Below are 12,612 nucleotides of genomic sequence, written 5' to 3' on the forward strand. Positions count from 1 at the left end.
TATTAGTAGTGAAGGGCTTACATAAGTACAAAGGATCAAGCTCTCAATTTAGTGAGTTCTTGTGAATGATTTAACACAAATGGCATTAGGCAATATTGTGGGGGGATGACCCCTATTTATAGAAAAACTTGTAGCTTTGTCACATTGACATGTGTCATGTTATGATTGGTTCTTGATGTTGACACGTGCTGCGCTCTGATTGGCTTCTAATCTTGACACGTGTCGAGTAGTGATTGGCCTCCTGGTCGGAGGGGAACTCTTCTGGGTCCTTGACAGTATAGCGTTGGCCGGTGCTCGGTAGTTTCGGGATTGGTCAAGTATAGTACAAACAGTGCTCCCCTAAGTTCCCGAGTGAGGGAAACTCCTCGGTTGGGGACTTGCAAGATCCAATCCCTTGAGTAATCACGAAACTTCTAAGTACCGAAGTGTGGTCTGATCTTCATCTGCCCTTCTCTGGAAGTACCTTTCCTCCATCCGGGAATGGTGTATTTAGCTGATGTTGACGCACAAGGTAATGTATCAATTTCACTTGAAGCTTAGTTGTAGTTTCGGGCTTAGTCAAGTGTGATACAAACCCTATAGTAGGAGTCCCCCAAGTCGCCGAGCTAGGAGATCTGCCGAAAGAGGTGACAGACAAGGTAAGCAGTCAAACTTCCAAGTAAGCAACCCAGGATCAGAGGTTTGACTTCGGCTTCCGGTTGATTGTTCTCCTTCTCCTTGTCTCTCATTCAACTGCCAGGATAAGGAGAAGCAAATGGATAAGAGATGATATGAGATACTTTTGCTTTTGAAGAAGTAACTTTCCACAGGCTTATTCTTGAACTGTGTTGGAGGGTTTTCTGGTGCCCTTCAGAGTATAAGGCCGACTCAAAAATTTGAGGGTCAAAACAAGTCCATCAAATCTAGAGTATGTTCGACCTTGATGATATGGGATACTTTTGCTGTTGACGGAATAATGAATGTGGTATGGAAAGGTGTCGTGCTGTAGTGATCTGTTTCAGCTCACCGTTGAACCTTCTGCTTCAATCTTTTGCATGGCAGAAGTGGTGTGCAACCTTTGCATTTAAATGGTCCTTCAGAACATTCCTTCATAGTGACTCATCCACGCTTGGCAGCTTCAGTGTAAAGAGCCAATATCTGATCAACTGTCATGAGGTATTTGCCGGTGGAATTCGTGACCTTGACAGCAGTTGAGGATGAGTACTCGAGAGCAATGCTAAGTAAGCAACCAGGCAAAGGCTCCAGGCAGTCAGTTCCAAATTGGAGGTTTGATTTCAGGTTCCGACTGACTGCTCTCTTTCTCCTTGTCCTGCAGGTGTGGACAAGGACAAAGACAAAGACAGGGAGAAAGCATGATATGGGATACTCTTGCTTTCGACCCTGATGATATGAGATACTCTTGTTCTTGGTGTGGCTTATTTGCTGAGGCATTATCGGGGGGAAATAAAGCTGAGTATTTCGAGAGGTTATGTTGAGGGTGCCTTTTCGAATGCGAGAAAGGGTTGAGCATTTTTGCAGGTTTTTCTGTCCGTTGAGGAGGGAGGTCAATGTATATAGGGATTTCCCAATAACAAGTAGTAATGCTATTCCTTTACCCTTCTTGGTCACAGCAATGTAGTGGGAGCTGCCAGCTTTACGTGTTTTAATTTTGTCAGAGCACTTTGAAAAAGTGGTATGGGGTATCTGGAAAGCTGATGTTACGTGTGAAGATTACAGACAAGCTTTATCTAAGGAAATCTGGCTCTCGAAGTTCTGAGAGTTGTGCCTCTTCGGTTTTCGAACAAGCAATCCCGTCGAGGATCTGACTCTCGAGATTCGGAAAGCGGTGCTACTCCGGTTTTTTAGAAAGTAATTATGTTGGGAGTCTTTTCTCGAATGTGAGTAAAGGTTGGACGTTCTTGCCAACTTGTCTTGCCGCAAAACCCGGAGGTCGACACACATAGGGACTTTCCAGTTGTCAAGCAGTGGTGCTGTTCCTTTACCCTTATGGGTAATAGTAGGGTAGCTGGAACTTCGAAATTCTCGTGCCTAAACTTTGTCAGAGATCTTTGACAAAGTTATATGTGGTACCCGAGGAGTTGATGGTGCATATGGAGAGCGGTGATTGAACAGTAAGATTCACGTGCTTTCTACTTCACCAGAAATCTTCGACAGATTGCCCGTAATTTCCGCAAAGCTGAGTGTGCATGTGACAGGTGCTGACGAGGCTGAAAAAGCAGGTGCTTCTTCGATTTCTGAGATCGGCCCTCGTGGTCTCTGAGCAGCCCAGCTTTTGAGAAAGCAAACGCCTCTTCGATTTCTGAAGCTCCGTCGAGTGCAGATTTTTATAGAGGCTGACATTAAGTTCCACAGCACACTTGAATCTCTACCAGTAGAAGCTCATTTCTTGCACTTCTAAGATCTTGATTTGTTTGACCTCTTCCTTCTTCAACACATTTGAAAATGTTTGGACCCTCCGACCGTCGTTTTGACTTGAACCTTGGAGAAGAGACAGCCACGCCTTCTCCAGACAACATATGGCGCCCATCTTTCATATCCCCTACTGGTCCTCTTACCGTTGGGGATTCTGTGATGAAGAATGATATGACCGCTGCAGTGGTGGCCAGGAACCTTCTCACTCCCAAAGATAATAGACTACTTTCCAAACGGTCTGATGAGTTGGCTGTTAAGGACTCTCTGGCTCTTAGTGTTCAGTGTGCAGGTTCTGTGTCTAATATGGCCCAACGCCTATTTGCTAGAACCCGCCAAGTTGAATCATTGGCTGCTGAAGTGATGAGTCTCAAACAGGAGATTAGAGGGCTCAAGCATGAGAATAAGCAGTTGCACCGGCTCGCCCATGACTATGCTACAAACATGAAGAGGAAGCTTGACCAGATGAAGGAATCTGATGGTAAGGTTTTACTTGATCATCAGCGGTTTGTGGGTTTGTTCCAAAGGCATTTATTGCCTTCGTCCTCTGGGGCTGTACCTGGTAATGAAGCTTCAAATGATGAACCTCCAATGCCTCCTCCTTCTGGGGTTTTGTCAAGTACTGAGGCTCCGGATAACCACCCTCCGGTGCTTTCTCTTTCTGGGGCTCTACCGACTGCTGAGACTTCCCCTAAGCAACCTTTGTGAAGGCTCCCTTTTGTTTGTTTATTTTGACTCATGTATATGTACATATTTGTGGCTTATCGAAAATATTAATAAATAAGCTTTGCTTCATTTCAACATATTGTGTTAAATACACCAAAGCCTTCTTCATAAAGTTATTTGAATTTTTGCTTTTGTTGAAACCTGTATTGTTGAAGCTTTGTGAGTGAAGCATGTAGTTTGAGGTAGTGTTCCCTTAATTTCCCGAGTGAGGAAAACTTCTCGGTTGGAGACTTGAAAAATCCAAGTCACTGAGTGGTTGTGAGACTGCCGAGTATCAAGGTGCAGTAGCATATGGTGGGAGTCCCCCAAGTCTTCAGGCGAAGAGAGTTGCCGAATGAGGTGTCTCGCGTGTTACTAATTTGTCAAAGTAACGAATCCTTGTTTCGATGTCACACATTCGTATATGCTTTATCTAAAAATATTTCCAACTTTTGTGTGTTTGATGCTGCATGCTATTGACTAGACAAGATCAAGTGCAATTAGTAGCTTTTCTCTCTTTTTCATCTTTTCTTTGGTGGAATTGCTTTTCGTTTCCACTAATCAGCCTGAGTGGATGCAAGATAACACCTTTCTCTATAGCTCAGATTGCAAAGTCGTCTTCATGAAAGTTTTTCCTTATCTTGTGAACTACAACATATCCAAATTTGAGATCCATCGGAGTAGTACAACTTCAGAAATTCAAGTATGATGAGTAACTGTTCATCAATGTTCTGTTAATCCGTCAGACTTGTTGTGAGCTTCGAAACTCCATTTTCTCTTGTTCAGATCAACATACTTTCTTCATCGAAGTTGTTCCTCAGCTTGTGAACTACAACATATCCAAATTTGAGATCCCTCGGAGCAGTATAACTCCAGAAATCCAGGTATGATGAATGACTGGTTATTATTTTTCTGTCAACCCGTCAGATTTGTTGTGAGCTTCGAAACTCCATTTTCTCTTGTTCAGATCGGTATGCTTTCTTCATTGAAGTTGTTCCTCAGCTCGTGAACTATAACATATCCAAATTTGAGATCCCTCGGAGCAGTATAACTCCAGAAATCCAGGTATGATGAATGACTGGTTATTATTTTTCTGTCAACCCGTCAGATTTGTTGTGAGCTTCGAAACTCCATTTTCTATTGTTCAGATCGGCATGCTTTCTTCATTGAAGTTGTTCCTCATCGTCTCTTTCATAACATATCAAAAATTCAGAATGAACTAATGGTTAAATATTTCCAGATCTTCGAAACATCACAGCAGCTTCGAAATCTGCAAGAATCCGACTGTCATGTTTGGAGCTTCAACACTTTAATTTCCGTCGCTCAAACAGAAATGGTTCCTTCTTGAAAGTTGTTCATATGCTCAAGAACTATAGGGTGTCCAAAATTCAGCTCCATTGGAGAAGAGCAGAGGTTGCAGAAATTTGATAGATGAAAGGAGGCGGAAGAGGGAGAGAGAGAAAAAGTCTCTTGGGTTGGATTTCTATTTTGGGGCAGATTCCAATTTTTGTAGCACCTTCATTATTGATGAATTGCTTGTACTTTTGTCCATTATGAAACTTGGGACTTTGGCTTGTTGTTGGATCTATTATAATATGTTTGGGAACATATATAAGTGAATAAATAAGAAGGAAAATTTTGGGCCCTTGTGGGTGTAAAACAAAAAATGTTTATGTTTACCCAAGTGTTTTTGTACAAGTTCAAGGGCATCTTGGGTTTTGTGAACAAAATTTGTTTATTTGGAGCAAGGTTTTGTGTTGAAGCTTTGTAGGTGAAGCTTTGGTGTTGAAGCTTTCTAGGTGAAGCTTTGATGGTGAAGCTTTGTAGATAAAGCTTTGTAGATGAAGCTTTCTAGGTGAAGCTTTGATGGTGAAGCTTTGTAGATGAAGCTTTCTAGGTGAAGCTTTGATGGTGAAGCTTTGATGGTGAAAGTATGTAGAGGGAGCTTTCTAGGTGAAGATTTTTTAGGTGAAGCTTTGTAGGTGAAGCTTTTTTAAGTGAAGCTTTTCGGGTGAAGTTTTTTTTTTTGGTGAAGCTTTGTGGGTGAAGCTTTTTAGGTGAAGCTTTGTGGGTGAAGCTTTGGAGGTGAAGCTTTTCGGGTGAAGCTTGTTGGGTGAAGCTTTTTAGGTGAAGCTTTGTGGGTGAAGCTTTTTAGGTGAAGCTTTGTGGGTGAAGCTTTGGAGGTGAAGCTTTTCGGGTGAAGCTTTTTGGATGAAGCTGTTTTTTTTTTTTTTTTTTTTTTTTTTTTTGGCGCTTGACACGGTCTTCATTTGCTTGTTTTGTAGTGACTGTGGAAGACGGATTGCTTTCTGATTGAGAAGGGTTCTGGCATCGCTTGCTATGAATGTAAAAGAGTGAGGGCTGAGTTGGCTAAATTACCTCTTTATTGAATTCATTGCCAAATGGCCTTCATTACATAGGATGCCGAACGGCTATAGCTCAACACTTGTACATCGTGAGTCTATTTGTAGTAGTACTTCAAGTGATCAGCGTTCCATGGATGGCCAAGGGTCTTGCCATCAGAGCTTCTAAGTGTGTAAGAGCCAGGGCGACTGATGCCAATGACTTCATACGGTCCATCCCAGTTTGGACTAAGTGTGCCTTCACTCGGGACTCTGTCGCAGAGTAATCTTTTCTTTAAGACCCAGTCTCCTATTTTGAAAGAACGAGGCTTGACCCTAGAGTCATAATAGTTGGAGATGCGCTGCTTGTAGGTGACATTCCTCAAGTGAGCTTGGTTTCTGTGTTCCTCGACTAAATCCAAGTTGAGGGTGAGTTGTTTGTCATTTTCACTTTGAATGTAGTTCTGGACTCGGAATGTTGCTTGCTCGAGCTCAACAGGGACAACCGCCTCTGTGCCAAAGGCAAGTGAGAATGAAGTTTCTCCTGTTGAAGTCCGATATGAAGTGCGATATGACCAAAGAACTTGGGGTACAAATTCTGGCCAACAGCCTTTAGCTTTGTCCAAGCTGGTTTTCAAAGTGCGCTTGATTATTTTGTTGATGGCCTCAACTTGTCCATTAGACTGGGGATGAGCTGGAGAGGCAAAGCATAAGTTGATGTTGAACTTAGAGCAGAACAACCTGAACTTCTTGTTGTCAAACTGTCGCCCATTGTCAGTGACTATCGCATTGGGAATGCCGAATCTACAAAGGATGTTCTTCCACACGAAGTCTTCTATCTTTGCCTCAGTAATGGTTGCCAAGGGTTCTACTTCGGCCCACTTTGTGAAGTAGTCCACTGCAACGACTGCGTAACAGACTTTGCCCTTCCCTGCCGGCATTGGGCCGATCAAATCAAGTCCCCACTGGGCGAAGGGCCAAGGGCTGATCATAGGAGTAAGAGGCTCTGGAGGGGAATGAGGAATAGTTGCATATCGTTGACATTTGTCACATGAGCGGGATACTTTGATGGCATCCTGGTGGAGTGTTGGCCAGTAATATCCTTGGCGAAAAGTCTTGTGTGCTAGGGACCGAGATCCAGCATGATCTCCACAAACTCCCTCATGTATTTCCCGAAGGACGATTTCCGCCTCGGCAGGCGTAAGACACCTTAAGTATGGCAGGCTAAAACCTCGCTATTGTGGCGATACCCTTGACGCGGGTTTGACCCACTGCATTGACTGCCTGGGGGCGAGCGCTATTGTGGCGATACCCTTGGTTATCGGGATAGTGTCCCTTACTCTTTTTACTGAAAGGAGAGTGGTGAGGATGGAAATCCTTCCTCTTGCCTTGAAATTGATATGTCTGTTGATTCGGTGAAGCATTATGCAAGGCATGGGGAGGTGCCACTGCTGTTTGGAAAGTCGAGGTCTTCTCATTTAGGTGAGTCTGGCTTCCACCTCCCACTTGTTGATAAATGATGGTTGTAGGGGGTTTCTCCTGATATGTCTTTGCCTCGGCGGAGGCATGGTTATAAGCCTGCGCCATCACCTCAGAGTAAGTCTTCCAAGTATTGGCATTGATCATGTATTTAAAGAAACAATCACGTAGGCCTGCCGTGAAGGCTTTGAGGCCAGTCTTGTCGTCTGCCTCGGCACACCGGGAGTATTCATGGCTGAAGCGGCCAGCATACATACGTAATGACTCGTCTGACTTCTGGCGGATAGTGTACAAGTCATCTGCAGAGTGCAAGCGATCGGTTTGGAAAATGTGTTGGGAAACAAATAGTTTCCTCAATTCCTCAAATGAGTCTACCGTCTCAGGTGTAAGACGACAATACCAATTTAGAGCTCCACTAGAGAGGGTGGAGGGGAAGAGAAGACATCGCTCTTCGTCGGTGTGCATCCGGTATGCCATGGTGGACTCAAAGAGGTTAAGGTGCTCAATCGGGTCCTCTTTTCCAGTATAAAGTTGCAAGCCAAGCTTTTGCTTTGTCTTTGCTTGAAGGGGGGTGTTGAGGATCCTCCTTGTAAGAGGGCCAGGCCTGGGTTGGTTCCAGTCAGGTATTTCAGCCTGACGTTCAGCCTTCAACTTGTTTACTTCCTCAAGAAGTTGTAGGACAAGGGGGTCCTGAGCGGAGTTATGTGTCACTGGAGCTTTCTTTCGTAAATCTCCATCTCCTATTGGAATTAGGAAGGTTTGATCAAGGGCATGTGATTTTTCCCTGGACTCGCTGTACTGGCTTCCAGGGTATGTCTGTCGGAACACCTCTAAGTCCCCTGTACCTTCATGTTTCTCTAGGACTTGTTGCCCCTTCCCCAAATTGGTGGCCGGCTTGGGCCGTGGCAGGGGACCGAGTCTCTCAGAAATCCTTGGGTCATTAATCTTTGAGCTTATATGGATGGAATTCTCTCGACGTTACTTCAGGAAATCCCGACAATCGCGAAAGACGGCTTTCGATCCTTCTGCCCCTTCAGCAAAGAGGTGTCTCCCTCCACTTCTCATGGTTCGGGTCGAAGCAACTGGGTTAAGAGAAGCCTCATGTTGATTATCAAGTCGAGGGGTAATCTGTTCCCTATCAGGGATATCTATGTCGAATGCATGTGACCCTCCATGTTGGAGGGCACCCAGTTGATGGTTGACTTCCACGGGGGCAACAAGCTCGCGTGTCTGAGCTTGCCTAACTTCGTGGAGTGTCTCGAAGAGCTTCTCATATTGCTCCTGGAGGACCTCATTCCTCATTGCTATCTTGTTGTTCTGAGCTTCCAACTCATCGACTTTAGCTTGAAGAAGAACTCGTTTTCCTTCCTTCTTTCGTTGTTTAGCACTATGTGCAAGGGGGGTGTCATTCTGTGTGCTGTGGCTTCCTTCGCTTCCCATGCTGGAGAGGGATGCCTGATCAAAAGAAAGTGTACGAATGATAGAAACCAGCTTGACACAGCTGAAGAGAGTAGGAATAAGTGTCGTTTCCCACAGACGGCGCCAAATGTTGATGCACAAAATCAGCGAAGACTTTGGTACAACAGAAAGTGTCAGGTTTTGTGACCTTCGCTTGGTTGCTTCGGTCACTAGTGAGGATAAGTACGTAAATAAATAGAGACAGAGAAGCAAACACAGGATGTACGTGGTTCACCCAGATTGGCTACGTCCACGGAGTAGAGGAATTCTTATTAGTAGTGAAGGGCTTACATAAGTACAAAGGATCAAGCTCTCAATTTAGTGAGTTCTTGTGAATGATTTAACACAAATGGCATTAGGCAATATTGTGGGGGGATGACCCCTATTTATAGAAAAACTTGTAGCTTTGTCACATTGACATGTGTCATGTTATGATTGGTTCTTGATGTTGACACGTGCTGCGCTCTGATTGGCTTCTAATCTTGACACGTGTCGAGTAGTGATTGGCCTCCTGGTCGGAGGGGAACTCTTCTGGGTCCTTGACAGTATAGCGTTGGCCGGTGCTCGGTAGTTTCGGGATTGGTCAAGTATGGTACAAACAAAAGTAAAAGATGAACAAATGGTAGGATTGAAAGAGATCCACAAAGCTAAGGTTGCTTCAACAGTTGAACCAAGTACAACGCTGGCTAGTGGCTGCTACTTGTACGATGTATTCCTACGCATATGATATGACAAAACTCACATAAACAGAAGAGATGAATATTCAGCATCAGGAAAAAATGAGAGGGACTCCAGATGAATATTCACTATCATTCTCTTCATATTTTTGTTTTATTTATTTTATTTAAGGGGTGTCACCGTCGACGCTAATTCATGTACAGCAAGAAAACGAATTCATGTGGAATATTATCTCCCTCTTTCGATAATCTCTCCATAAAATGAAAAGTTTAATGATTTCTCCGTCTCATATTTTGTTGACGTGAAAGAGAGAGACTTTCACCTTCTGGAATTGAGGAGGAACTCCTTAAATATATCGTGGTTTATTCACAAAAATTACAATATATAATTGAAATTGTTTAAATTATAAATACTTAGGTACGTATTATCTCTATAAAAATCACTTAAAATTAAAGTTTTTTAGTCATCAAACTGTATAAAATAGATGGACAAATTCAGTAAAAGCATTATAAACCGTCTATCTATTTGCTACAATTAATTGACTATACGATCTTGATTTTAATTGATTTTTTTGCAGAAATTTACATAGTGATTTATAATAAAAACAGTTTCGATCATAAAACACAAATTTTTAAATAGACCGCCGTGTTTTAAAGAATAACAACTCTTTAACCTGAAGGAACCATGCTCTTCTCAGCGACGTGAAAAACAACACCATCACCCAGGGTCCCCAGCGTTGATCTTGTGTTCATTGTTCTCCCCATACCTATCTATCCCTAATTCCAGCTCAATTTACAAGTACACGTGGCTCCTATACTCTACCAGTTTTCTTTGTTGAAAATTTTGCGCTTAACTATTGTTAGCAACCCAATTAATGACCACTCACAGAAATATATACATGCAAAATAATTTTTTTAATAAACTATATTATCTACACTAAAGGAGTGGAGAGTGGACTATGCATCACTTCACATTGAACTCGCAAAAATGTGATTCAAATTCGCCTTTGAGGAGAATCGAATCTAAAGCCTCACTTACAAATGAAGAGAAATACGAAGTGGCATTTGGAAATATTTTTTGCACTCTCTTTTTCAATATAAGCATACACTCCCCTTGTTTGGTATAAGAAATTACAAATTTGTGGTCAAATTGAAGATACGAGATGTATTACTTAAGAATAAAAGTTACACATGTCAATTTTCTTCAAAATTGGAAGATTACAATGGAGAAGTTTTCTTCATGTGTAATTCTTTTCTTTTCAAAATAAAAAACCATTTTCGTCTACCATTAAAAATATCTTGAATTTAAAAGGCTATTCATTCAAATTCAATTATCTATACCAAATGAGGCCACTAGGTGATGTGCATACATACATATATGTGTGTATTTTTCCTTTTATTTTCTTAGAGAATATCACGCGAGTCAAGACATTGGTTTCACCGCTAACTCATTTTCATTCGATAATTGAAAACTTAGAAAAACTTTAAAGTTTTTTAGTCAAGAAATTTTCGATGTGGCAATGTGACCATCACATAGTGTTACTACTTTATTATAACACATATAGTTATATTATACTATTGGTTCCTATTGTAACAATTATTGACGCATAAAAAAAGATCATCATGCACTTGCGATTACTCTCAAGGAGAATAATGAACTCTTTCGATGGATCTTAAGTTGGGAAAATTTGTCATATCTCGTCGATGTGGAACTTTGGAAACATGGTTAGTGTGGTGATGCGTATCACCGTGCGTGTGGGTTCCAAGTTAGGACAAAGGGGGACTTGCATTTGTTACTCGAGGGACCAATCAAAGATAGCCCACATGCTTCATGACGGTTGTCTTGCTTATCGATCGTTATGATGAATGTTCTTTACACTAGGCCTCTTTACACCGTAGGTTTCCAATTCATACAAGAGGCCTTTGTTCCTACGAGGACCCTTTGGACCAATTATTAGAATAATAGTGATAGATCTCCTTATTGAACGGTAAGACATGTTGCTTTGCTCGTATGAGACCCTTTTCTGGTTTGCTGAGTTGCCTTGTTCATGTTGGAACTTATTTTACAAATCGGTACATTAGGGTGTTCCTTACCTATTCTTACTGTTAACTGGTATTCGACATGCAATGAGGACGGAGACACAATGCGTTGACATGTTCAGCTACGAGGCTTCGTGTTAGATTTATAGGTTTGAGTGTTGCCACTTATTGTATAAACATCAATTATGTTATTGTTGACCTTAAAAACTACCAAGCCTATGTGGCGTGCAGGCCGAGTAGCTAATAAGCTAACTACGTCATTCGGTTATGTGCGGGGCGTGCCAACTTGACGGTCGAGCTCGGCTGGTGAGGAAAATGTGTGGATGCGGCGTTGGGTGCGTTGCTGACTTCTTGATCTTGCGACTGCGGCCGAGGAAGGAACACGTCTAGGTCTTTAGGTCCTTGAGCCTGAAGACAAGGCTGCTAGTTCTGCGAAGTTCACAAATCGTCGGCGCCAGATTTGGTCACGGTGATTATATTCGTAAAAGTATAAGCACGCCGAATCGACACCAGACTATATGGACACAAGTATTCAAAGTAGATGTACGTCTTAATCGTAAATGTGGTTTGGCAGTCAGAATGTCGAACTCTAAATCCAACTTGTGAGTATCCAATCATAAAATAACTCGGCGTTCAATGTACCGAATCTAGTGATTTGTAACACCTCATTTCGCCGAGAAGGCTCGTGAGATGACCTCTGCCAATAAGGATTTGAAAATCCTTCTCAACCGAGACTTGGATAGATAACTAGTCGGCCTCGTCACAGTGCTGTTTATCCAAACTGAAGGTGCTTTGCGGTCGGCTGATTCTACGACAATAGTGCTGTTTATCCAAACTGAAGATGTTCGCCAGTTGCCTTCACAGTGTTGTTTATCCAAACTGAAGATGTGTCGGCGAAAAAGAAAACATAAATCTCAAGGTTGTTGAGAGGTTTCGAGTATAGCGAGGGTTTGTGCATGGCAATTTGTGTGTTGAATTGGAGGGGGCTTGAATGATGCACTCCTCCCACTATTTATAGTAGCAAACATGTTTCTGATCAAATCAAAACTATACTCGGATTAGGACTCCTTACCCCGATCCAATCTTATCTCAACCAGTCCTACTCCTATTAGGACTTTGAACTCTTCCCTTTATCAGGCCATATTCATTCCCAAGTTTCAGCATCCTCATCCTGCCGAGACTCCTTATTGTATCAGGATTCAACTACCCCATCCTAATAAGACACGGTCAGCCCCTGAGCAACGCTTCCGGGTCGAGAACAATCCTAAGCTCGGCCCAAACCAGTATTTTGGGCCCAAACAGTTATCTACTTATGTTATATCATGTGAATTAGTAACATTACGTAATACTATCATGGTGTACTAAATTTTTTTTTTAGAGATGTTTGTGGAAATGAAAGTGTTTGCAAACTTACAACCTAGGAATTGTAGACTTTGTTTACTTCCACGGTAAATGTTCATGGGTAATTGGGTATCGTCATAAAGACCAATTCGGCAATTCCC

At 42.4% G+C, this 12,612-nt stretch overlaps 1 long non-coding RNA gene across 1 annotated transcript; it reads left to right on the forward strand.

Moving 5' to 3' along the window:
* Positions 1–3,558: 3,558 nt before the first annotated feature.
* LOC126618023 (uncharacterized) lies at positions 3,559–5,076 on the forward strand. The gene is made up of 4 exons (XR_007621628.1): positions 3,559–3,998; positions 4,082–4,179; positions 4,355–4,913; positions 4,970–5,076. It is a non-coding gene; the product is annotated as an uncharacterized LOC126618023 (long non-coding RNA).
* The last annotated feature ends 7,536 nt before the right edge of the window (positions 5,077–12,612 follow it).

The sequence above is a fragment of the Malus sylvestris genome, chromosome 4 (genome assembly GCF_916048215.2).
Source record: "Malus sylvestris chromosome 4, drMalSylv7.2, whole genome shotgun sequence".
Taxonomy (NCBI): Eukaryota; Viridiplantae; Streptophyta; class Magnoliopsida; order Rosales; family Rosaceae; genus Malus; species Malus sylvestris.